Source organism: Podarcis liolepis (assembly GCF_965112155.1).
Source record: "Podarcis liolepis genome assembly, chromosome: 5".
In the NCBI taxonomy this organism is placed as follows: domain Eukaryota; kingdom Metazoa; phylum Chordata; class Lepidosauria; order Squamata; family Lacertidae; genus Podarcis; species Podarcis liolepis.
In genome coordinates this window covers 2,785,510-2,812,803 of record NC_139556.1, presented here as the reverse complement: position 1 = coordinate 2,812,803, position 27,294 = coordinate 2,785,510, and the positions used below count along the sequence as shown (strand labels likewise).

The 27,294-nt window shown below is 41.2% G+C and overlaps 1 protein-coding gene across 6 annotated transcripts in view; it reads left to right on the top strand.

Moving 5' to 3' along the window:
• Window positions 1–27,294, top strand: part of LOC310707033 (uncharacterized protein) — a 182,451-nt gene that overhangs the window by 56,479 nt on the left and 98,678 nt on the right. For 2 of the 6 annotated variants that reach the window (XR_014526279.1, XR_014526280.1), the window contains exon 3: window positions 24,613–26,207. The exons of the other annotated variants lie outside the window; for them this stretch is intronic. The gene's annotated coding sequence lies outside the window, so the exon portion shown is untranslated. Of the gene's footprint in view, window positions 1–24,612; window positions 26,208–27,294 lie in introns of those variants that run through there. 6 annotated transcript variants of the gene reach the window in all.

Here is a 27,294-nt window from a genome sequence, read left to right as displayed (position 1 = left end):
TGGCAGGATCAGTGGACTGGCTCTGCTGGTGCTTTTGCACTGTGCTGACCTTGCAGGCACCTCCCTCCTTTCCCTCCTGCTAAGCCACAGTTGGCAATGGGCAGTCAAGTACATGCCCTTGCCCCACTGACCACTAATGGCCACTCTGCGTCACCCACACTCATTGGAAATCAACGGGAAGTGCAAAAGAGCCCTTCAAGAATTGCACTGTGTTCTTCAGTGAAACTTGTGTAGGAGCACTTATTGCTGGATTCCACCCCATGTAGCTGATCAGTGCTTCTTTTTGTCATAATTGCACTTTCTTCCATAAGAAGATATAAAATACAGAATATTTCATGTGCTGTTGGAATCCATTATGCATTGTTGGTTGTTTCTGAGTACAATATCGAAAAGTTCTAGGAGCAGCTATCCAGGGCTTGTTTTCCTTTGAACAGGAGAGCCCTGGAGATTTACAGAGTCTTCATATATTTGCTTTATTTACAAATATAATACAGAGCATAGTTTGTCAATCCTAGAGATTCCCAGAGAATAAACTGTGCAGCCACATACCCCACCCTCTACTTCTAAGGCTGCCCCCCCAGTTTCCTACTAATTTCAGCCAGCAACTCTCAATTCTCAGTCTGCTTCTCTATGTCCATGCAATTGACAATTTGTTTTTAACTCTCACAGTCACACACACCCCACCCTGCAGAGCAGTATATCTGACAAACTGCCTCTGCAAGTAACTTGTCTAGTCAAGAAACACCCAGAACCATTAAAGGAAGATCTAGGATGGAATTCTGCACCCTTTGGGAGTCAGCCCCATTCAATGCAGTCAGGCCTACTGCTGAATAGAATTATTCTGCATTCCAGCAGAACCAGAGCAAGACAGACCCAACACACCATGGTATTACCATATTTTGAGATTAGAGGAAAACAATTTGTAAAAAGTCTGCTATTTCATTTTTAATTTTGTTTAGTTTGAAGTCATATGTACTTTCTGTGGTTGAAAATACTTTCATAATCACAAGTATATTTTAGGGAGCTGGAGGCTCCTTAAAACTGGCTTTAGATGTGGCATCAGATCAAAAGAAATCTTAGACTGTGATCCAAGCATAGGCAGACCTTGATTTCTTCTCACATTTCCCCCCTTTACATTTTTTCTTTTATTCTTAATGGCTTTTTGAGACAAAGGAGGGTGTTAATTGTCCAATGTAAACATGATATTGATATGATTATAAATCATATTTCCCTCTCAAGTCATGTTGACTTTATCATAGAAGCAGCTTTTCTTGGCAAAAACGGGCTCCTAGAGCTGCAGATGATTCCTGCCTATTGTGTACGATATGCAAAGTTAATAATTTTTTGCTATTAATTCCTTAAATAAAACACATATCTTTTTGCCCACTCTGTTATTCCTCAACCCCAACTGAAGCAAAGCCTAACTAGGTATAAAAGCATTTTCTGCTATCCATACCTCTCTCTTTCCTCCCCTCCTTTGTTCTAAGAAGGGGGCACGATGAAGCACCCCCCTCTCTATACTGGTCTCTGTTGATAGCAGCCTGTCCTCCACCTGAATGGACAGGACACTACCATATGGGGAGCCTCCACTGGTTGTAACCAGTGTGGGGCTCAAAGTGGGACGCTTGAGGGATGGAATTTCGGGTGGCCAAGTATCCACTGTCTTCTTTGCCAGCCTGTTGCCTGATTCGGGCCCCTCGGCTGTGGCTGCCTGGAGGTAGTGCAGCAAGAACTGCCCTCGCTTCCTCCCCGGCTGGCAGAAACCAGCAGGGCTTGGGATGAGGTGGTGGCTGTGCCACTGGGATCGCTTCCTCTCTTTCCTCCTCCCCAGGCAGGGTTAGGTTTGCTCTGCTGGTCTACTTAAAACTGGGAATTGTTGTGACTTAGTATTTTTCGCTTTTTCGTCTATGACGATTGCTTGCACCGTTTCAGCTTTCAGTGTTGTAAGAAGAGGTTTTGCCGGGGAGGAGACAGGATTCTTAGAAAGATTAAAAAGTCATTCTGTTCATATTCAAAAATGGCAGGAAAGCCTTCTAAAGAGCATTGGTTGCATACCCTTCAACATTTCTCTGAAGAAAGTATGTGGTTACATTTTAATACCTCAAAATATCTAGAAATATAGATGTTGCTAGATAATAACTTGCTCAAAAACGTGGGGGTGGGGGGGTGGGGGTGGGCTTCCTGCCTTTTCCCAAGTGATGTTCCAATGGAATGTATGCATTGCTCGCTGGTAGAGCTCACATTTGGCAGAAGACAAACCTATTTTCTTTTACCTATCTCTTCTAAAGCACTAGCATCATTTTGACGTTTTGCCTTTTGAGGAGAGGTTGCGTGTCTAGAAATCAAATCTTTGATTGATACTTTTTGACTGTAGTGCACATGTGCGCAAATGTGTGCTTGTGGACCCAAAATGGCAGCAGATGGCTTCCCTTCCACCCTCACACAATTGCATACCCAGAAGAAGAAGAAGAAGAAGAAGAAGAAGAAGAGTTTGGATTTGATATCCCGCCTTTCACTCCCCTTCAGGAGTCTCAAAGCGGCTCACATTCTCCTTTCCCTTCCTCCCCCACAACAAACACTCTGTGAGGTGAGTGGGGCTGAGAGACTTCAGAGAAGTGTGACTGGCCCAAGGTCACCCAGCAGCTGCAGGTGGAGGAGCGGAGACGCGAACCCGGTTTCCCAGATTACGTGACTACCGCTCTTAACCACTACACCATACTGGCTCTCGAAAGCAAATGTTGTCACATGTGTGTGAGTAGCAGCTAAGTAAAGCCAGATTCACTGTAAATTGAAACATTTAGTCGAACACCCTTGTGGTGGTTGTCTTTTTTAACAAAAGTAAGCTGCTATTTTTAGTTTGATAAGCAACAGCCAGAAAAGCATATTTAGTAATGTTCAAATGGAGGAGGGATGCCCTTGCTTTGGTGTGAAAATATGGGTGCTATAACTATCCAACTCATGCACCCCATTTTTTATATATTAAATGCTGGAGCGTTAAAAGGATGGAGGGTGGGGTAGGGCAGAGCCTGAGATTTCACAGAGCTTCTGCCAGTCAGGTAAAGCAGTGCTGGATTAAATGGTCTCCCTCAAGGATCGGCAGATCCCCTTAAGTCTGTCCAGTCTCATTTTTCTGGCAGTCATAGATCTATTTTGTCCTGCTTTGCATTTTTAGTATGCATTGCCCCCAAAGTATGCATTTTCCAATGTGCTTTTTGTGTGTGTTAAAAACACATTTTACATGCACTTTAATCATAATGTGCATATTTTTGTGTGCACCTTTGTGCACCAAAATTGCATTGCAAAATCCAGAGATGTGTGTCATCTGATTGGGAGCTGTATTCTGATCCATAAGCAAGTCTAGGGCTGCTGCAAAAAGCGAGCTGAAGAAGGTTCTCCTCCACCAACAACAACAGACTCAGAATAAGGTGACTGCGTACACTCATAGCTCTGATTAACTTTTGCTGAATTATGCTCATTAATAATAAGGCATACACATATATACAGCAGCGCTTTTAGGAACACTTAGGTGGAAACATTTATCGCACAGTAAATAAGGTAATGCTGACTATCAGGGTGTTTTTTAAAAAATATTGTGCTTTTTTAATGTTGTGCTTTCTCCCCTTCATCTAAATCAACAATTTAATAAACTAGAATAGAAAAAAATATTGTTTTCATGACCACATGGAACATGTATAAAAAAATACAAAGCACAAAACCCCAGACATTCAATTCATCGCACGCAGACAGGTTCTGTCAGTTGCCAACCTCTTTGGGAAAATGTTGAATGGAAGGTGAAATTGCAGACAGAGGCCATTTGGATGCCAAGACTTCAACTGGGTGCTCTGGAATTAGCATATCCGTCTGGCCACCAGTGCCAAGCTGCAGTTTTTATGGTGTTGATAATCGATGGGCAGAGGAGAACAACAAAAGACGCTCCTTGCAGTTGGTTGGCAGCAGAAAACAAGTGGTGAGAATGAGGAAGGGGGGAGGGAGAGACCCAAGAGCATTTGTATGCAGTCGGCTTGGGAAAGACTGGGCTGCATTGAAACTGTGTTTGTGTGTGCTATGGGGGTGACTCTGGTGACACCACCACCGAGTTTATTAGTCCTGTTTCTTTCTTCCTAGAAGAAACAATTAACTCAAGTTTTGTTGCAGCAGCTAATGACCATTAGCCAGGTGGAGTGGTGTGCTTGTGTGCGCAGGCATGTGCAGGCATGTGCGCACTTTACATTGTTCCAAAAGCAATGGAAGCAAACAAACAAGTCGTTGATTTTAAAAATTGATTAATAAAAACACAGAGTATATCATTCCCAGGGAAACTGTTAATCTCAGGAACACAGACCAGTACATTTAAGCCTCCATGGTTTCAAAGGAAATACCGTATTTTTTGCTCTATAAGACTCACTTTTTCCCTCCTAAAAAGTAAGGGGAAATGTGTGTGCGTCTTATGGAGTGAATGCAGGCTGCGCAGCTATCCCAGAAGCCAGAACAGCAAGAGGGATTGCTGGTTTCGCTGCGCAGCGATCCCTCTTGTTCTGGCTTCTGAGATTCAGAATATTTTTTTTTTTGTTTTCCTCCTCCATAAACTAGGTGCGTCTTATGATCTGGTGCATCTTATAGAGGTAGTTTCTTCCAGAGAAATCCAATGTTTAAATTCAGCTTGATGGTGATTTAGGACTAAAATTCTCACTAACATATTTCTGTTGGATTTTACTTATTGGATATTACATGTAGCCACTATAAAAGAAGCTTTTGGTGGATATTTCTAGAAGCCTTTTTCACACATAAACCAAACATTTTTTTAGAGTGTGTGGTTTACCTGTTGACATGTAGAACATTTTTGTGCTTCTGAACCTGTTGGCTAGTGTCCCATGCAATTTTGGGAAGACAATGGGGTTGGGGTGGAAAATCACTGGATGTCAGTATCTGTCATGTATTTGCACACCTGAGTGCCTTCAAATTGTGTCTTCTTTATCACTTCTCACAAAGCACAGTTCACCGCAGCTTTCCTTGCTCATTCAAAGAGCTCTTCCCTTTGACCGCAGAAGCTGGGTAGAGGGAGATACAGGATTAGTGGTGGAAAGGGGTTGCTGTTGTGACACCCAGGGAACCAGCTAAGATTGGAGAAAGGACAATTGTTGCCTCCCCCCCCCCACTCCAAGTGTTTAAGGTGACATGACTGAATCATAATTGGCACACTTTCCCTGCCTCGCCTTCTATACTTCTAGCCTGTGTTATACACAAGCAATCTGCAGGGCTGGGCAGTACTATAGGATGCAGGCATGTAGTTCACAGTTGGCAAAGAATCACAGAGTCTCTGTCAATTGGGAACTATGGGCAGGAATATATTTCCATTATGCAACACAGCAGTATCAGTGCATGACATTTTTTTTTAAGCTGTTCCTTTCCAGAAATAGTTTCTGTTGTATTTGAGAAAATATGTGTTTGCCTCAATAAGCTGCCGTGTTTCCTGTGAACTTTGAGGTTCCTTCCATCTTCTGTTCCATGTGTCTGATGCAAGTTTTAGAACAGCAACTGCTATGAGTCCCATGGCAATCAGTGTGTTTACATGTACTTAACAGCTCATGCCCAGTATTCAGAGTTTCATGTGCAAGTAAAGTTCCTCTTGCTGTCAACCTATGAATGGCTAGAGTTTGTCTGTTTACCTTCTGCTAGCTCATAGGAGTGCACAGGCCATGACTGATTTAAAACAGAGAAAGTGTTCTCACCAATGTGTAGTCTTTTACCAATGTACTTGTGCATTTGTGTGCATTCAAGAAACACTGCAAAAGCAGCGTATGTACATAAAGTTTATTTTTGTTTGGCATTTTACCAGTGCACAAGATTGGTAAAAAGGTAAAGGTAAAGGACCCCTGACTGTTTTGGGTCCAGTCACAGACAACTCTGGGGTTGCGGTGCTCATCTTGCTTTATTGGCCGAGGGAGCCGGAGTACAGCTTCCGGGTCATGTGGCCAGTATGACTAAGCTGCTTCTGGCGAACCAGAGCAGCACACGGAAACACTGTTTACCTTCCCACCAGAGCAGTACCTATTTATCTACTTACACTTTGACGTGCTTTCGAACTGTTAGGTTGGCTTTGAACCGCCGACCTTCTTGATTGGCAAACCCTAGGCTCAGTGGTTTAGACCACAGCGTCACCCGTGTCCCTACAAGATTGGTAGTATTACACAAATGAATATTGATGCAATTATACATAGATCACACTGAGGTTGTTGTTGTTTTTGCAGTGCTTTTTCGCAGCACACGCCATGTGTATTGATATCGTAGAGGTAAAAATATGGTCTTTACCAAGGCTAGTAGTAGCTGTGGGAGGAGGGGGGCATTTTGATCAGAGAAACAGGTGAGGGAAAGGGGTTAAGCCTCCACCCACAAGGTACAGTTTCCCTGGTCAAATTTGCATCAAACTGAAGCTCCTTTGGAGGGATGAAAAAGACATCAGATCTTGTAGTATGTAGTTTGTCCCTTATTTTCATTCATCTATGATTCTAGGGTGTATCACAAAATTCAATAGGAGAACATACTGCAGAAGATCTGCTTCATTATTTTTTTTGCTTAAATATAGCCTGTATCATTAGCCCTGGTTCTTGGCTATACTTTTCTTGGGACAACTGTTCTAAAATTGTACTTTCCATTAGAGAGTCTTGATATCAATAACAATAAAAATAGTTCCTGGCAATGTAAAAGAAGCACAGACACACACACACACACACAGATTCTTATTTTGCATTTTTGTGCAGAATGGTTAAAACAATAAAATGTTAGCTATGCATCAGTGCAGAAGATAAGTAGTCATGCATAGAAATGCAGGTACCATAAAGATATGCAATTAGAGCAACTTCCAGAAAATTTCAGGCATGAAAACTAAGTGGTGATACAGGCTAGAGAACCTGTTGCTACAAGCAATGGTTTCCATGGAAACAAATGGTTTCCAGCATGTAGAGATGATGGAGTCATATTTTTCAGATAATAGACAGTCATTCTTTTATGCCATGCGCTACAAAAAGCAATTGCTGAAGAGTCTCCACTACAAATCAATGCCTGAAGTAAAATAAATTAAAAATTAAAAATGAAGAAAGGTCCTACAAACACTGCTCATCTTTTAGCCTCACCATTCCTTTTTTATTATTCATGTCCATTTAAAGCTATCCCTCCTATCCTTGGCCATGCCCCTTCTGTAAATAAATGAGTAATATTTCTAAGAAACTAAAAACCTTACAGACTATGATGGTATTCCTGGACCATCATCAAACCTTGTGACAGCACACTTCACACCTGACCTAATCTTCCCCACTGTAAAGAATACAATGGAATAAATGATTGTTCATTTGGGGAAAACTGTATGCTCCCAGTTTCTTTTCATCGTTCATGAAACAGGCAATGGTATCAAGCAACCCACTGTGTGAATAACATCTGCCAGTCAAGAAAATAAGAAAAGGGTTCACTTCTAGATACCACTCCCTGTCCTGTGTGTGTGCAGCTTCTAACCTCTGTTGGGAAGCCTTCAGTGAAAAAGAGTCCACTACCTCCGAAATAAGTGGAGGTTCTAAGGGGCAAGGCCCATCTTGGAGAGCTCCCATTCATTTTTATGGGTCTTGCGAAAGAAAATCATCTCATGGATTGTGCCTATGGCTCAGATCTGCCCATTACTCCTAATAGCCCCTTGATTTGTCACCCGACAGCTGCTTCCACTAGTCCCGTGGTCAGAGAAACTGTTCTGGTTTCCTCTTCTACACTCTATAGCCATTGTTCTGTCTCTATATTGAGAATATCAGGTGATAAAAATATTTGTATTTTAAACATGATTTGTAGAGATGAATGGTCTTTTAAGTGTGTTCAAATTCCACTGTATTAACAAGCATCCAAAGAGGGTGAGCCTACAACCCTATGCACACCTACCTGGCAGTAAATGACATTGAACACAGTGGGACTTACTCATGAGTAGGGTCAGACTGTGGCTGCACAAGAGCTCGTGCAAAGCAATAGTTTAGAAATGTCAGAGAGGTGCATAAAAGCATTAGTCACACAAGATTATACAGTTCAATTGCAGCCACTTTAAAGGAAAAAAGTGGAGGAGTAAAATACTTTTGAGTAATTTGTGACTTTAATTTTGATTAAACCCACCTTTTCCTATTCAAATACGATGAAAGAGTAGATTAGCTGGAAAATGATGTTTTCCGTCGTAACCTGTAAGTTAGGGATGAGTAATCCCCAGTTTGAGGCCTACGCTTACAGAAAGAGCCCACCAATTGTGGCAGCAGTGACAAAAAAGGGAAAGGATTTACAGTGCTCCCAGTACGTTTCCAAGCACAATTCAACATGTTGGAGCTGACCTTGAGAGCCCGAAACGGCCTCAGCCCAGTGGACCTGAAGGCAAGTCCCACCCCCCATATCTTTTAGCCTGGACACCGGGGTCCACCTCTGAGGGTCTTCTGGATGTTCCCTCAACGCGAGAACTGAAGCCACAGGGGACGAGACAAGTGTGGTGCCCACCCTGTGAAACATCCTCCTGTCAGATGTCTTTTTTAAAAATTAGTTTTTCTTTTATTACTCACAAGTATATCTTTACATCATAACTTTACATCTTACAATTATACATATTCCTGTTTTCAAAGTATGTTCATAATTATTATCATAGATCGGCAAGTATTACTGTACACAAAAAAGAAAAAAGATGTAATTTTAAAATCGTAATATTCCTCATAAATAAATGACTTCCCGTCTCTTCCAATTTGTACTAATAAACTTATTGCCTATATTTGTCCCTTGTCTTTTTATTTATAATATATTCTTATCTATCGATTTTCCTTTTAAAATTGTTGTCCACAGAAACTACTCAAAGGCCGTCACCGTTTTCAGATTGCAGCAATTACTCCTCAAGTATTACTTAAAACAATTCCAATTTGCGACAAACTCCTGTTTGGATTTATCTTTGATTCTTTCTGATAAGTAGTCTAACTCCGCATACTCCGTTAGCTTTTGTATCCAATTATATCTGGTGGGTACATACCTGCTTTTCCAATGTGTAGCTATTATAACCCTCGCAGCTGTGGTGGCATACAGAAAGGTTTTCCTGGTTTTGGGGGGGGGATATCCAAACCAGTAATACCTAATAAGAATGTTTCAGGTTGTTTTTTTTTAATATTCCCTCCTGTCAGATGTCAAGGAAATAAACAATTATCTGACTTTTAGATGACATCTGAAGGCAGCACTGTATGGGCTGGGAATAAGAATAAAGCGTTGAAGAACTGTCAGAGTCACTTGAATCAGTTTACATCTGAGAACCAGGATCGCCTGGCTCTCTCCTGATATATCTCCACCCAGACATCTTCTCCTCCAGCACAACCAGCCTAATCGATTTGAGTATCTCTTAGCAGATTCAACCCTATTTTTGCTTCTGGCTCCAGGAACACGAGGCCACCTCTTTATCTGTCTTCCCTTTCTGTGACATCTTTGGCAGAACTTGTTAGAACTCTCTGTGTGCTAATACATAGTATAACCGAAGACATGTTCTTCTTTGGTTTAACATTGCCTCCATCTTGCCCTCTCCCTCGGTTGCCTTCCTGGTGTCACATTTTAGACTGTAAGTGTTTTGGGGCAGGGAAGTCAATAAACATATGCAGCTCTCAGCTATATCTAATAAAACTGGTGGTTCTTGCAGTGAAGAGGGAAAAGAAAACAAGATTTTGTTGTTGTTTTTACATTAAGGATGTTCCCAAATTCCATCCAATATCAGGTTGGGCCCATGGGTTTCAGTTAGAGTGCACTGATTTCCAGAATGGACACATATAACATGTGTAGCAGGCAGCCTAAATCAGTCGTTTTGCCCATCCTGTGTTGCAACGTATAAAAAATAAGAGCTGAGAAAAGAACAAGGCAAGAGTGACGAGGATCTAGGAAGGCCTCCTCATGGAAGGACCTTTACATGCTAACTTGGCAGAGATTTTCAAGGTATGGGAGTATGTCACAGAGCTAGAAATTCATGAAGTTAAGCAGTGACAGTGAGAAACCTGGATACTTGCAGTTAAATTAGCTGCAGTTATATTAAAAATTCAGAAAGGTCTGAATTTTACAAATTGAATAGCAGCTGCAGAAAGCAGGTTGATGGTGTTGGCAGTGGTGGCAGCAGTGCTGGTGTTACCTCTTTTCTCCCAATGCTGTTTTCCCACTGAAAATCACTTTGCCTGTGCTGCTATTTTCTATGTGATTGGAAGCATGTAGGTAATTACTCTTTCTAACAGTATTATATAACAATATTTGTTCTATACAAGTGAGCAAGCTCAAGATGCTCATGAGGATTAATCAGATGTGATCCAAACACAGTAAATGTTGTCTTCTTTTTGGAAATATACTTAATTGGAGAGACTGAATTATCTTGAGAAAAAATGAAACAAGTAGTTGCAAAGAACTTTGGTTTGGAGGATAATAACAGCCTCTGCAATTTGTCACTTATTGCAATTAAGATGTCATTGGATCCAAGAACACAGGGAACAAGCGAAAAAATCTAGATATATATTTTGTATACCTTATAGGTATTTGACACTTTAACATCACATTGCCTCAGCCTGGAGGATAATAACTGGACATCCCTCAAATGCCACCCTGTCCTAGAATTGCCACCTTGGCTACCATCTCACCTTTTGAAAATTCAGATTTGTCAGAAGCCTTCCCTCTCCCTTCTCCCTCTCTGTGTGCTTGGGAAGGGGGAAGGGAGGGATGTTTTCTGCTTCTTAATTAACCATACACGGCTCCGCAATTTAAATATGGAAATGGAAAGCCATCCGCAATTATTAATGAGCCTCCAGGCTGTCCTGTGGCGTTTTGAAGCAAAGGCTTGCCGGCCTCCTCAAAACATCACGGGCAGCCTCTCCTTTTTAATTCTTATTCAGAGCTTGCGTGGGTGAAACATGGAGGTAGATGTGTGCATGTGCGCGCACCCTCCTCCTCCTCCTCCGCCGCCCAGGCCCGAATGAACCAAAGAAATACAGACAGAAAGGCTGGTTTTTGCCTGCTTCCCTGCTTCCGATGTCTGTGTTTTCTGCTGCGCGGAGGGAGCGGGAGGGAGGGAAGGAGGAAGGCGAGCAGTGTTTTTTGGTCCCGGGCGATGCCAGCCCGCCAACTTCCGAAGGGTCTGGGGGGTTTTCTGCCTTGAGAGAAAGGCCACCGCGGACGAAGGGGGGCTCCTTTGCCCTTGACTGACACCCGCCGCCTTGGCCGCCCGCCCGGTTCCTAGCCGAGGGCGAGCGGGGCGGCCGGAGAAACCTGCGCCTGGTTGGGTCGGCGCGCCCGAGCCCTTGGCAGAGGGAAGAGCGGGGCGCTGGTGTCGGAAGAGGCCTGGCTGCGGGGGGGGGGGGGTAATGAAGAGGCTTGCTCATAGGTGGGCCGGGGGGGGGAGATGCAGCATTCCTATTCCCCCCCCCGCCCGGTTCTGAGATGGGTTTGCAGGCTTGGAAAAAGAGAGGCGGCGAACAAAGAGGCGGAACCTTCCAAATGGAGAGGAGAAGAAAATGAGGGTGGCAGAAGAAGGGCGACGGAGGGAGGGGGGGCGTGGGGGGGGTTCGGGTTCATGAGCTGAAGACTTTAAAGCGTCAGAGCCTGAAAAATAGAATAAAGAAGAGGCGGGGAAATGCAGCCGTCGAGAAGCCAGCGCTTCTTTCTCTCTGCAGCTCCCCGCCGGACTTCCTTTTGCAGGAGGCGCGGGAGTCTGGGGCTGGGGGGGGGGCCCAATTCTGCACTGTGACCGGAGGTGGGGGGAGGTGTGGAAAGGTAAAGTTTGGTGTCATTTCAAGGGGAAAGAAGCGCGACCAGAAGAGCGTGATTTGAGTTGCGGGGCGGGGGGGGGGGGCCTTCGCTTTTGGGTGCCTGGCCGAGTGCCAGCTCCGAGGCTGGCAAGGAAGGGGGGGGGGCGGCGACGGAGCTCCGTTTTCTCACTGCAGCATTTCCTCTCTTTCAGAATGATACCAGCTATATTATAGAAATCCTTGTAACACTTGTAAAAACACACACAAATAAATAAGCATTTAAAAAACAACCACAGCAGACTTAGCTTATTGAAAGCACTTTTTAAGAATTCCTGGTGGGAAATCCCCCCCCCCCAACCTTCCTGCTTACATTTATGCAAGGCAATTTTTACCTTTCTTGTCTCCTAATCATGGCCCTTTGTATCTCAAATGCCCCCCCCTAATTTATTGACTTGCCCTTTCTTTTCCTTTCCCTCTATAAACCTCACATGAAACATGGTGATGGTTTGAATGCAGGAAGTTATAAAATGAAAGATATGATTCAGAAAAGGCAAAATGCTAGAGGTGTTTACTTTGAACAAATTAAGTAAATAAATCATAGTGAGGGCAGCCTTAATGAAATTACATCTTGTCTACATTTTTGTCAATGCATTTGTGTTTAAATAAGCATAATTTTTAAAGAAAATGCCTGCTGTAGGAGTATCTTGCATCACAGAAACTATATTAATGTTTTGAATGGTAGTCAAGTTACCGTGCTTTTAAAGGGTAATCTCTTGTTGCTGCATTTTTTAATAAAGTATTTGTCTAGGGATCTTATAATGGATAAAATAAATCTTAGAGAAATGAGATTTGTTTATGATGTACCTACAGAGGAGAGATACTGAAGGCCTTTCAAATAACCCTTCGTATAAATGGAGTGAGGTTATTTATAAAAATGAAGCTAACAACATTTTGAAAATTATCAGTCCTAAACAGATCAAACACACCGAATAAGTCATTTTACAAATGCGGTAAATATTGTTAATTCATTTGCTAGAAATACAGCTATTTGGTAGTAATAACTTTTGACATTCCCTTACATGATAAGGGACCTGCTAGTATTTGTTTGCATTCGGTATCAGTTTTGCTGCATATGGAACCACTACAGATTTGCAATCCAGAGAGAAATGCAACCTAGATAACGTTTTTCTTCCTAAATTCTATCCATTTCAAGCGTGGTGAAGTCCTGGACTTCTGCCATGACTTAAAACCCATCTGTTCTGTGCTGATTTTCAAAATAGTTCTCATATATTGTTCATTGAAGCTTGGGTAAAAAAATACTGTTGACCAACTTGTATCGTAGGTAAATCAGCTACATTTGGTTAGAACTGAAAGCAATATAAAACTGTACAGTAAGTTTGCTTCGGAAGGTGCTAGGATCAGTTCCACGTGGTAATTAGTTACTGTTTAAATGTGTTACTGGGAGAAAGTAGTACAGGAATGGGTAGGATTTTGTATAATCTGGTGGTCTTCATCAGTTGCAGACTATTCTTCTTCTGCTATTCTTTGTATCAGGCCTTTGTTTATCTATTTAGGCCATTTCTGATGTCTGCTTATTTTATTTTATTATGAGTCCAATTTATTGTCTTCAATGGAAGGCTTGCAGCACCTGAAAAAAGATCAAAACAGTATCATTATGCAAAGAATGCTGGTTTAAGGAAGGGGCTAGGTCTGTTATAAAAATTTTATTTACTGGGAAAGCTATAGTGCCCTAAGCCCCTTTATGTAAGACATGTAATTGACATCTGAAACAATTAGGAAGTACTGGGAGAAGGTATCATTGATGCCATTGTTACGATGATACACATTTTAGTGTTTTTATATGGTAAACTACCCTGTGATCCTTGGACAAAGGGTGGTATATAAATTCAATTAATAATAGTAATAATAATAATCCAGGGCTTGGGGTATTCACAGGCCAACCTTTTAGCCTGCCCCAAATTAGCTTTGCTGAGTATTTTCTCAGGCAGCCTTGATAACTTTTTGCACAAGCCCAATAATATCCCTGTGGGGACGCACTGTCTTACAAGCTGGCAAAACACTTGAAATCTGCCGGCACTTTGACCCTTCCGTTGTGGGAGTTAAGAATCGGAGACAGAATAATTAAGGGAGAAACCCCCTACAAGGGTTTCTTGGCTAGACCTGGCATAACAAGTCTAGCCAAGCCAGGTGTGTTTTTGTCAAATGATTTTATAAAACATGACACACACACCCAATGCTAAATATGCTTATTTCTTCTCTCAGCAGTTATCAATAAACTTTTGCAAAGGTATCCTGCTAGATAAAGTGGAGCAATATATTAAGAATTCAATACAACGATTCACAGACAATGATGCCTATAGGAGGTCTTGCCATAAAACCAAGCGGAGCCCCATTTTCTCTCTTCCTTCGTTTTGGGGAATGGGAAGGCCTCCCACACTGCCATTCTCTCCCCCATCTCCCCTTGGTCAAGGATTGAGATCTCAGAACTGTACTACATCTTAGTCTTTTTTGGTATCTCTAAAAAATGAAGACCATAAATAAAGAGAAAGTTATACACACACACACACACACACACACACACACACACACTATAGTTATGTAAACTATTGCTTCTGACTGAGGATGCTGATTTTTAATATCTGCAGATTGTATCGATTTGCAGAAAAAAAGAGTGCAAACTAGAGAAGGTTAATGCAGAGAATGATTTTCGTTGGGTGACTGCTATTTATTCGATTTAACAAAATAAATAATACATTCTATAGAAACTCACTGAACTTATCCTTAAACCCCATTCATTCCAGAAGGCACTGGATTGCAACAAGAAGGGATTATTAGAGCCAGATGCCTAAATTGGATGCAACCATCATTGCATGTTTTAGAGTGATACATGGAAAGACCATCCTATTTTCTGGGAGGTAGCTGTTCTTCCTTTGCAGCAATCACACGCAAGGTGTGCAATGCTTGTAGCCGGAGTCATATTTTAAATAATAGGTAACTCCACTGATTTCCACTCCCCACTGCATGAAGAAATACTAGCTTGGCCTTTTTCCAAACTGAAGATTATTTTTGAAAAGTACATTAACATTAAAATAGTTGTGATTATTTAGGATATTATGGACAACACATTCATAATTCATGTCAGATAAGCAATTACTTTAACTGTTGAACATATTAATAGCACAGTAATAATCGGTGAATATTTGCATCATTATATACCAGCTACATAAAAAAAGCAGCGGCAGAGGGATATTTTCTAAACGAAAGAATAATAGTTTCCTTTGCTGTGCTATGGAATGCTGAATATGCAATAATGGCAATATTTACCAATTATGGTATGATAATGAAGAATGTTTTTGTTAAAATATAACATCCATAATTTTCATGAATATTAGACTTCAACAATATAGCATGCTTGCTCAAAAAAGAGAGAGAGAGAGATTAGATGAGCTGAGATATAGAGCAAGAGATAGCAAAATATAAATTCTGCAATCCCATATTACATTTTATCATTTTGGAGATCTAAAATAGAAATTGATTTAAGTGAGCATAACCAATTTGGACATTATTTGAATATATTCTTTTTTGTGCAACTGAGCTGATGGAAGGAGAGAAACATGTTCACCCTTGCAACGGTGATGCAGCAGAGCCCACTGCCGCCTTGCAGTGGTGATACAGCAGAGCCCACTGCCGCCTTGCAGTGGTGATGGAGCAGAGCCCACTGCTGCCTTGCAACGGTGATGCAGCAGAGCCCACTGCCGCCTCGCAACGGTGATGCAGCAGAGCCCACTGCCGCCTCGCAACGGTGATGCAGCACAGCCCACTGCCGCCTCGCAACGGTGATGCAGCAGAGCCCACTGCCGCCTCGCAACGGTGATGCAGCAGAGCCCACTGCCGCCTTGCAATGGTGATGCAACAGAGCCCACTGCCGCCTTGCAGTGGTGATGCAGCAGAGCCCACTGCCGCCTCGCAACGGTGATGCCGCAGAGCCCACTGCCGCCTCGCAGTGGTGATGCAGCAGAGCCCACTGCCGCCTTAATTCAGTGTACAGTATACAGAATTTTGCTTAATCAGCTTTCTGAAACATTCACCTAAAAGTATTCCATGCTTGTCAGTATATGACAGTGTTAGTACATACAAAGGAGAACATTTCAAAAGTAAATCTTAAGGTGATAAAATATACAAGGGCAACCTCATTCATATCTTTATAGGTAGTGTGGATTTTCATCTAAATAGGATAGCATGTATGAAGTTGATTATGGAATGCAGATAATAAAATATTCTGCTCGGTGACAGTTTGAGTTTAAAGTACTTAAAGAAGAGCAGGCTTGATTGTTAAATAAACCCCTCAAAGTGGTTTACAAACATATAAGACAAGAAAATCAAGGAAAAAATATGGCCATTCTGTAAACCATACAAAAGTTAAAATACTAAAACAGGTTAAGATTACCGCAACTTTCTAAGCGTCTGGCTAAGCGTGTCTAAACAAGAACGTTTTTAGCAGGCACAGAAAAGAATACAGTGAGAGTGACTGCTTGATCGCAATAGGCAGGGAGTTCCAAAGTGCAGGCACTGCCATGCTAAACAATCACGTTCTTACAAATGCAGAATGGGCATTATGTGGCACCTGTAGTGGTGCCAATTCTGCCAATCAAAGCAGCTGAATGGGTACATGTGGGGTAAGGCGATTTCATAGGTAACCATTCCCAAGTTGTTAAGGGCTCTATATACAATTATACTGACTAGCTTGTGATGAAAAGGTACTTATTCAGGGGAAAACATCAAATAGCAAGGTCCCTTACCCTGCAGAAGTGTAGTGATTTCAAAAGACGGCCTTAATTTAAAATGGTATTTATCAGCAGATATAAATGTCATTCCAGCCAATGAATAATATTACTTCCTTGCAGTAAACATACCTGGAATTGAATCTTATTGAAACCAGTGGAATTTAATTCCAAGTGAATATGGCCACAAACCATTTAAAATATTCTGTATTAAATGGCTTGTGGTAACCCCATAAATCCTATCTTTAACAGTAACAACACCAAAAAAGCAAAGCCAGTGGTCTTGATTCATCATTATACTGTAACAGTTTACCTACTTGCAACAATAGAAAGAAAATAAACTGCTTCTATTTGCAGCAGATTGATTAACTGAAATTTCTACAAAGCTACAAATATTGACACATACTTCCCAGGTGAAGAATGAATGCATATTTCAACAAAATATTCCAAGTAGTATACTATTCAGTGAGCATGTGATATGAGGAAGCGGATTCACTTTGTTAAAAGGAAATTGTTGTGTGATTATGCATTTTTAAAAAATATCATTACAAATGTGCATGTCCGCACTGAAGAGGCAGAGTTCACAAATTTCAAAAAGTACATGAAATAAGATTTTAAATAGAAAAGATTCACAAAGTCGTGTGGTATCTCTTTGAGTAGAGGGATTCAACACTGTTTGCCTTCAGGGACCAAACTGTTATTCTGGCAAGCAAATTAAAATTTCTAAAATATCATTACCATATTGAGAAAGAATGTTTGGATCCCAGGCTCTGGATGAACTAACAACTCAGGACGAAGTTTTCTGTGGAAGCAAAGAACACCAAAATATTAGTGACCCATTATCATGAAATTAACGAATGCAAATTAAGTTATGGGATAATGTGATGTGTGTTTAACTCAGCTAAAAGTCTTCAAATACAGTCCAGTATAGATATCAGCATGCTTGTTACATTGGATGCATTTGCGCAATCATATCTGGCTTAATAAACCAGAAACCAGAATGCACATGACAGTCACCATATGCAGGTCCTTCATGGAAACAGAAAAATGAGCCAGGAAGCTGCTTCATTTACTATCGCTTCCTGTTACATGTGAACCAGGATCTATGGTTAATGGCTTCCAAACAAGCTGCAATAAAAAAGTCAAGCCATTAAAGAGAGTTCCTGGTCCTCATGTAACAGGAACCTACTGTTTTTTGCAAGTTCCTGGTTTGTATTACTGCTCACAATAAAAAGTGGAGACAAACGAGAGCAAAGGAGCTGCATGTAGGTACACGAAGCTTGTATGTCCCCGGCCTTATTGAGCCAGAATTGCACAACCCAGGCATGAAATCCATACTGTATTGCACGTTAACTTTTTAAAAAAGGATTTTAAAAAATGAAATCTTCAAGAAATATCAGGAGAGCTGAATGTGTCTTCCTTTATGTGTACCTTTAATGCTTCACCCACCCACCATTTCTCCATTCTCAAATCATGCTTCCCCCAAGCAGCTTTTCCTGCATCAGTTTTCATATGTGGCTACTAGGTACATATTTTGAACCACTCTGGCTGAAAAGGCAACTTGTGCAGCAATTTGGAGTGGATAAATGGTGGGGCAGGGAAGGGATAAGGACACACATTTGAAGCTAGGCTGGGCTGAGAGTCACTCCACAATTTTGCAGGGCTATTTGTCTCTTTTCAAAACTGCAAATCTGTTTTCCATACTTTTCCAGGAGCCTTGAGGATTTAACAGAAATGTCCAAATTGGGGGGCAGGGGCGGATTTTGCACTTACTTTGTTAATTGTATGAGGTGGTTGAATGTGCCGTTATTGTTCTGCTCTTAAAGCACTATATATGTCCCATGCCTGTTCTTAGTGCCACAGAAGTCTCTACCTGCCACCTCCCAGCCTGGCCCACATCCTGGAACGTCCATTTTGCCATACTAGGCCCCATCTGCCCTATATATCTAAACCACTTTAAACACTCAAAGAACCATGGGTCGGTCATGGGTACTGTAGTTTGTTTAGAGATTTTTAGGAGAGCCCTTTTTCTTCACAGAGCTACATTCACCAGAGTTCCCTAGAAAAATGAGGAGTTTGTTCAACTACTGTAGGAGTTGTAGCTTTCTGAGGGGAATAGGGGTCTCATCATCATCATCATCATCATCATCATCATCATCATTTATTTATACCCCACCCATCTGGCTGGGTTTCCCCAGCCAATCTGGGCAGCTCCCAACAGTATATTAAAAACAGAACCAAACATTAAAAACTTTCCTAACCGGGGCTGCCTTCAGATGTTTTTTAAAAGTCAGGTAGTTGTTTATTTCCTTGACATATGTGGGAGGGCATTCCACGGGGCAGGCGCCACTACCGAGAAGGCCCTCTGCCTGGTTCCTTGTAACCTCACTTCTCACAGGGAGGGAACTGCCGGAAGGCCCTCGGAGGTGGACCTCAGTGTCCGATGGGGGTGGAGACACTCCTTCAGGGCTTGTTTAGGGCTTTAAAGGTCAGCACCAACACTTATAATTGTGCTCAGAAACGTACTGGGAGCCAATGGTCTCGGCGGCCATTCCCAGTCACCAATCTAGCTGCCGCATTCTGAATTAGTTGTAGTTTCCAGGTCACCTTCAAAGGCAGCCCCACATAGAGCGCATTGCAGTAGTCCAAGCAGGAGATAACCAGAGCATGCACCACTCTAGCGAGACAGTCTGCGGGCAACTCTCAGCACACTTAACAGTCCTGCAAATGCTCAAAGTGGCTTGCTACCACTTTAGATGCAGTGTGCCATCCATGATGTGCTAGTGGACGGGAAGCCAGGAGGCTGAGGCCTTCTTCACACTGTTGCAAGCATGCTTTCAACAACATTTTTAAAGAGCCCAGTGTTGAAATCCACCTTCCAATTTCTTGAAAGTTTTCTTCCCTCGTTCTCAGGACATTTTAGAATTCCTTTAGAATTTGGGCAGGTGGTGAGCTTGGAGGTTTCCTTACCATTATGAGCAGTGGCTGAGGGTAGTGTGAGTATTTTTGCTTTCCAGCAAAAATTTCCCAGGCACTTTTCAGGCTCCCCAGACTTTAACTGAAGTGTGGGAACCCTAAGAGTGCAGACCACTGGTGAGATGATTTGTAGAAGGAAATGAAGGACAGGCGCAAACACCGGGGCCCCCCTCCAAGCAGGGGAGGCAGAACACAGACTGTCACCTAGCATTTCACCAAAATATTCCACCCCTTTTGATAATTTTTGAATGCAGTTTCTTTTCTCATTAACTGATGGAGAATGGATGAAAAAACGCAAAAGAATTTTTTGGTACAACAGTAGTTTTAAGAGCAGAGAGCAAAAAAATAAAAATAAAAATTTGACCATTTGCTACAGCTAATGAGTACAAAATTTCCCCTCCCTCAACAAGTTCTGAGAAATTTTAGGTACCAAAGTGGTGGAACAACTTGCCTGGAAAAGGAATAAGGAGATGTTTATGATTTACCAGGCAAGTTGTTCCACCATATTACTCACAGCCACCATTCACAATTTAATACATATAGATGATATTGATGTAGATTTGGGTTAATTTTCCTTGAGGTAAGAAGATAGATTATTTTACTGAACACCTTTTTTTAAAATGTATTTTTGTATTCTGATCTCTGTTCCCCCACTCCCCATCAACTGGAGCTTATTTATCAGTTATTATGTAAACCTAGCCCAGGGGTCAGCAAACTTTTTCATCAGGGGGCCTGTCCACTGTCCCTCAGACCTTGTTGGGGGCCGGACTATATTTTGGAGAAAAATATGAACAAATTCCTATGCCCCACAGATAACCCAGAGATTTACATAGTAACTGAGAAATAAGACCCAAGACCCCTCAGCCGCTAAGAGTAGGCTCCTATGCTTTACTGTTATGAAGCCATTTAATATGTGTCATATTATGATTTGATGTGGCTGTTTGCAGGAGGAAAAGTTAGGTGAGGTAAACTGGGATTTAATTTAGTTGGCCTCTTGTGGGGAAATTCCCGCAACAGTGAAAACAGAATGTGAAATATTCTGGAGAGCCAAGAGCCTTACTCACTTCTTGCAGAGAGCCTCTTGTGGGAGATGGATCAGGGTAGTGAAAGTCTGGGCATATCCTTCAATTTCTGAAGATTTCACTTTTGTGGGGAATCTCCAACATCAGCTTTAAGGAAGCATTTTTATTTTATTTATTCAACAAAATTTATATGCTGCTTGATTGTGTGTGTGTGTGTGTGTGTGTGTGTGTGTAATCCTCTGAATGGTTTTCAAATATATAAAACAAATTGTTAAAATTATCAATAAAAACCATTAAAAGCAAGTATTTAAAATATTCAAAAGATATTTAAAGTCAATAGTAACTAAAAAGAAATAAAACACATGTAATTTCTACATATCTTGAATCGTTGCTTTGAAAAAATGTTTTAAGTAGAATTCATATTATGTGGCTCCTGCCACAGCAGCAGTTTCACAGATTGAAGTGGTTGGGTGGGCATATTTGCCATATTGAGTATTTATTTATTTATCTTAAATAAACAACTTGGATTTATATTTACTTTTAATTGAAGAGTGGTATAGAAATATTTTAACTGAATGAACACTGAGCTCATTCCTATTTCCCGTCAATTCAACAATTCATAATTAATTGGAAGGCGCTTCCATATCATCCTGGAGAAGGCAGGGTATTAGAACAGACGAAGCAGGGTTTTTGTTTCATCCGTTCATTCTAGACAAAAAACCACCTCTGTTATTTAGAAACAGGAACCACTTCACGCTGAGATCCCACTGCAAGATCTCCCTGTGCTGTCCTGCACTGCAGGCCACTGCTTTGCCCTCTCCCCTGGAGTTGAATGGCATTGACACACAGTCCAGAAGCCTTGCTTCTCCTGTATCTGGGGGGCAGGAGCTTCAACACTTCCCAGCCACACGCTGCAGGCCCCAAACACATAGATTCTGCTGCTAGACTTCCACAGGGCACTGCAGATCTGTAGCTCCCAGCTAGGGATTACTGGCACGGCTCATTTCACTCGCAGAAAGAAACCTGGGCAGGAATGGGGCAGTGGGACAGGAAGTCAACCACATCCAGGTGTGCCTGGGATTCAGGACTTGGCGTTACTTCATGCTGCGCTTGGCATTGCTTCCCTTTATTGGAAAATTGTGGATCCAGGTCCCAAACGTCTATATTTTTACCCCTATGCAGTTGTATGGCATGCAAATATGACAAATTATTTTTGTGTAACCAATGTTATCAGTGAATTTTTCTTCAGAATACATATAAATTTAAACTAGCCATATTTCTAACTAGCCTTAGACTATTGAGTGTGAAGTTAGAAGAACCAAAAAAATCATCTTGCAAATTGCTCTGTTTATCATCATCATCATCCTATTTGTATTTTGAAAAATAAGAATGTAGGAATGTATATTCAGAATATGCTTTTCTTAAAAACCGTAAGTCACCAACTATTAAAAATGAATGTTTCAGTTATTTCTCTCTCCCTTTTAAAAACCACTTAAGGATGTCTGTGTGCTCGCACGTGTGTGTCTATAAAGTTTCCAAAAACAAAAGTCAAATGATTTTGGTGGCTAAGGAGGGCTGCCACTTGTCTGCGCTGAGGATATGACCCCTTTAATCCTCTTTAGTTAATGTATTGGTGATCTTTACTTAGGCAAAGTAAACAGTGCTGATCTGAACAAAGAGGAGGTCATGCTTCCTGCATTACACTCTGACCCAGAGGTCATGGCCTTTGTTCGCTTCTCAATAGGAATTGCTCTCCGAGGGCCACCACAAAATGGAGAACTAATTTAGGCACGTGCGAGCATAGAAAGGCAGAGCATCAGGATTATATAATTTTAAACACCTCAATACCCAACATTTACACCCACAAAATTGAAGTAGGTTGTTGTTAACATTCTGTGAAAAATACTTTAAACTAGTTTTGCTAGATTGGTTGTTTGCAAAGTTTAATTGTTCAGTTCCTCACTGATTTGTCAAAGATAAACAATTATATAATAATAGTTTCTGTTTGGAACACTGAAAAGTGTGTGTGTGTGTGTGTGTGTGTGTGTGTGTGTAATATCTGTGTGTGTGTGTAAAATTAAAGCAGCATAAAAACCTGAACTATGGTGCTTTGTAGATAATCTGTCTTGCAAATATATTATTTAAAAGTGTGTGCAGTGTCTTCCAGCTTTTCAGGGAAATGGTGTATGATATTTCCTCAGCATACATTTAAATAATAATCTTGAATTGTAACACACCATGGAAAACCATCCATCTTAGGGCTTTACTAGAATGATGTCATATTGAAATGGGAGTTGTGGAAATTAAGAGAAATTAAGTGAAATGTATCTTTTGGAACTGTAGCTAAATTCTAAAGAACAAAAGGGGGAAAAATCTAAAGAACAAAATTTTATCCTTATATACATATAGAATTAGTGTTAGCTGTTTATTTTTCCTGCACATATGTGATCCAGACAGTGAAATACATAGAAAACAAGCAGTTCAGAAGACATTTACATTATTTTTAAAATAACAAAATGCTTTCTGAGTGAAAAACTAAAATAACATATATTACGTAATATAACAAATTACATACATAGAATCATCAGGGAACCTACAGAATGTAGGAGAATCCTTCCAATACCGAATTATCAAGTTTATACTTGTATTATAATAACCTATTTTACATACTTCTTCACACATCTACATAAGTGGATCCCAGTGAAGGATTTCCTGTGGGGTGTGATAAAATAGCTGATGGAAATCTACAAAAACCACACCTTTTATTTTGAAGTTTAATGTCACAATTTTCTGCATTAGTTCCAAACTGAGGTTGCTTCCAGAAGACCTGTTTTTGAACATTCATCCTGATTTGTTTTCAGGAAGATTATATGATATCAGCTGTTTACAGAGCATTCCTTTCTATGATGCGGGGTCAAGCAATTGCCACGCCACACTTTCCTTACTACAGAAAGTCCAATGTGAGAGGGGAGTGGGTTTATTCTGCAAGCACCAGTAGTGGTTTAGTGGGGCAGATTGGAATGGGGCAGCGTTGCTCACCTGGTTTCCCAATGCAGGTGACTCCCAGAAACGAGAGGGTGAGGGGAGCTCAGCAGAAGGGACCCACCTCCGGCCTCCCTCACCCCTCTGTGTTTGGAGGCCTGGTGAACGCTGCCCAGCCCTGATCTGCTGGTAAGAGCCTCCAGCCCACTTGGCTATGTGCAATAAAACTGACTGAGACCCAGCCCACTTTCATTGATCGGTGCGAAATTGCCACTATGTGATTAAATTCCAAAACAGTCTGGAAAGCAGAGACATATCTGTAGTACCCCAGGATAGAGACGGTTCTATTCAACTGCTGTTGGCTCCAATTTTGTCACACCAAGCAACAGCCAGAAATTTTTTATTCTATTTGGTAGTATAAATAGAACCTCAAATGTACTAGCTAAGATACAGTATTCTCCATTTCAAATCAATAAATACTGTATTATGAGCTATAACTTGCTGTTCAGCATGCAGAAATGTAGAGACTTGACATTTAATTAGTGAGATTAAATAATAGAAGTAGGATAATATTGGAGGTCTCTTAACAACCTGTGTTCCCATTCACATGAAGAGGCAAACGTTCAGCACACCCAGAATGCAGGTGCTGTGGAGGAAAGGGAGAGGCCACGTTCTTCAGAGGCTTCCCTTGGTTTGCTCACAGCCTTTGCTGCCTCACGGCCCATCCAGCCGAAGAAGAGCTGCTTAGCTTCATAAATGATTAGTTTGAGAAAGATGAATGTATTGAGGTTTAAGAGCTCTTACAGTTTGCAGTGATAATGCTGAATGATAGTTGTCATATGCAATTATAAAACTACTTTTGTAAAGGCAGTCATTTATAAATATATTTACTGAGCTGTTGATTTAATTGTAGCCATTTGCTATGAAGAAATGTTGAGAATTTGCACAACAAAAGGCTTATAGCCCTTTTAGCACTCAGAATCTGTTCTGTTTAGAGAAAACAAAATGCTTAACTTTCAATATATTACTGGTTATTTGTTTTAAATCCCTCTTCATTTCAACTTATTGCAGCTGCTGGGTGAAGGGGAGTTCTATAATTTCACCAGCATAATAAAGGATTGAAACAGAAGATTTCCCAGCATTATGATAATAAATGCTTTGTACAGCATATTTTTTAGAAAGTAACATGCAGAAAGAAAAACTACCTGCATGTGATGTAAAACAATACCTCTGTTCAATCATTTTATCCAAAACAAGAAAATGCAGCAGAAGTAGAGACTAATTAAAATTTATGATAATTACAAGCAAAGGAAAAGCAACGTACACTTGGCAACTGTCTTCTTGGATATATGCAATATAAAAGTGACTGCTTTTTACACTTGCATTTCTTAGGCAGTGGGACATTTCAGTTATTTGCTTTTTGAATTTAGTTTGGACAGGGAAATAGAACCACAAGCTTTGGTTTTTCCTCAACATTTCGTAAAAAAGCAAAAGATATACTTTTTTGAAAAATGCTGGGGGGGGGGGAAGGTTGTGGAACCTGCTTTACTTAAGAGTGTAGAAAAACCTGGAAACATTTATTATGTTCATTTTAAAGTTGCAAAAATTATTCTACTGTTAAAAAGACTCTGTGATGTGAGTACGCTTTATCTGGCACATAACCCCTTTTCTTTAAGAATTACTTCTATTTATAAAGTGCTTAGAGCTCCATGGCACAAATTTGGAGTTCTGAAAGGGTCTGATCTTTCTATGGTTAATGTAATGCCTTCTTTTACAAAAAGGAGTCCCCTTTGTATATTTTGATGCAATATATAATACAGAGTATTGATGCAATGAAGCAGACCACAGACAATATTATTTAATTAATATTTAAAGTTTTTCTACCTCCTTTAGGGTGTGTTCTCTCCCTCCTGCATCAAAAAGGTTTTGGTTTGGTTTTGTATGTATTCTGTTAACTGTCTGTGTATAATGGATCAGCTTCCGACTTACAGTTTTGGTGACTTTTTCCTATACAGTTTTCTTGACATTTTCAGAAGCTTAACAAGAAATCTTTTGTCACTGCCAATAGCAATTGTTTTATGTGGTAGCCTAAAAATCAAGAAAGTGACAAGCACAATGAAATTGCATAAGGATAATTCTGTCATAATAAATTGCAGACAAGTTAATCTGTAGCAGCAAAAATAACAGCAATGAAAAGTCCCGATAATAAATATCCAGCAGCTGTCTGAAGTGGCCATACAGTGGGTTTTTGTTTTTTTGTTTGGTTTTTTTTGTTTGAATAAAGTAAATAAATAAATTAAAAGAAAGAGGGGAAAAACTGCTTTCTGCTCAGGGCATATATAACTTACACTTTTTGGTGACCACTTTATGCATCTGCTGACGTGGCCTCTGGCCCTTTCCCGAGTTTCCTCTTTAGTATTGCATCAGTATAGCAGGAAAATAGATTTAACCTTATGTCTTATAAAGAGACTCATAATGACATTATTAAGAATTTCAGCTTCACAGCTTCACTGAGCCAGTTCTTTTCCATAGTCTCATCAGTTGTACTAACAGCAATGTTGTTCCAACTTTACTTAGCCACGCAGCATTTTCACGCAGTGCTCCATTGTCCAGACAGAACTCAAGTCCTGCTGAAAATGATCACATTTTGGTTGAGGCGGATCAAAATGTACGATAGCTCCCCACTTTTTCATTTCGTAGGTACATATAAAATTATAGTCAATATTGGGTAGGAATATGGGTTCCAAAGTCATTTGACATTTTGCGCACGGAAGGAAATCAGATACATTTCTAGTGAGGCCGTGTCTTTCTGCTGGAGGGAGCATTTCTGCTGGTGTCACCTGCTCTGTCTGCAGCCTCCTGTCTCTTGGACAGTCTCTTCAGCAGATCCTCTGGAAGCTGCTTCATTTTGGGTCAAACCGTTGGTCCACCCAGCTCAGTGCTGCCTCCACTGACTGGGTCTCCAAGGTTTCAGGCAGGAGACATTCCTAGCCCTATCTGTAGATGGCAGAGATTGAACCAGGGACTTCTGCGTGCTGAGCTACAGCTCTTTCCTAAGCTTCATGGAGGGCTCAGTGAGGCTGTAGACTGAGTGAATATCAGCCAACTTGCACCCCTTCCAGCAGAAGTGGAAGTGTTATCCACTCTTGCAACCAGTGGCGTAGCGTGGGTTGTCAGCACCCGGGGCAAGGCGAGTAATTTGCGCCCCCTAACCCTAACCCCCAGATGTTGCGCCCGGTGTGGCCGGCCCCCCCTGCACCCCCCATGCTACGCCGCTGCTTGCAACTGGATCTTTGGATCTAAGACAGGCTTCCTCAACCTCTGCCCTCCAGATGTTTTTGGCCTACAACTCCCATGATCCCTAGCTAGCAGGACCAGGGGTCAGGTCTGATGGGAATTGTAGTCTCAAAACATCTGGAGGGCCGAGGTTGAGGAAGCCTGGTCTAAGATATTGTGGCGCAATGGGTCAGTGCATCTGGCTGTTCACCAGAAGGCTGGTGGCTCCAACCCACCCAGGAATGGCTGTCGGCAGAATTCCTGCATCACAGGGGGTTGGACTAGATGACCCCAGGGTCTACAGTTCTGATTCACATGAACTTAATCAATTATTATATTCAATTAGTTAGTTTCATAACCTGCCTTATATGACATTACCAGCAGAACCTTAGGTATTTTTACTCTGAAATGAATCTCACAGGTGGTCAAAGGTTACTCTCAAGTAAATGTGCATAGGATTGTTCCATTGAAATGAAT